The sequence below is a fragment of the Penaeus monodon genome, chromosome 29, assembly GCF_015228065.2.
Source record: "Penaeus monodon isolate SGIC_2016 chromosome 29, NSTDA_Pmon_1, whole genome shotgun sequence".
Taxonomy (NCBI): domain Eukaryota; kingdom Metazoa; phylum Arthropoda; class Malacostraca; order Decapoda; family Penaeidae; genus Penaeus; species Penaeus monodon.
In genome coordinates this window covers 25758223-25758457 of record NC_051414.1, presented here as the reverse complement: position 1 = coordinate 25758457, position 235 = coordinate 25758223, and positions in this window count along the sequence as shown.

Sequence of the window (235 nt, the reverse complement as noted above, 5' to 3'; positions counted from 1 at the left end):
TTACATTTTTTATGACAAAAGGGGCTATCGTTTTCTGTAAAAAATGAAAATTTTTGGGTAAGCTTTGATAAATCGTAATTGTTTTAAAATTTAAAAACAAATTATATTAAATAAATAAAAAATATTAATTTTGAAAACAGTTTCTTTGTTTTTATTCTGAGTCAAATTTATAACATGTTAACATATTAGCTGAAAAATGCTAAATATGCATGTATCCTATAATACCATATTATAA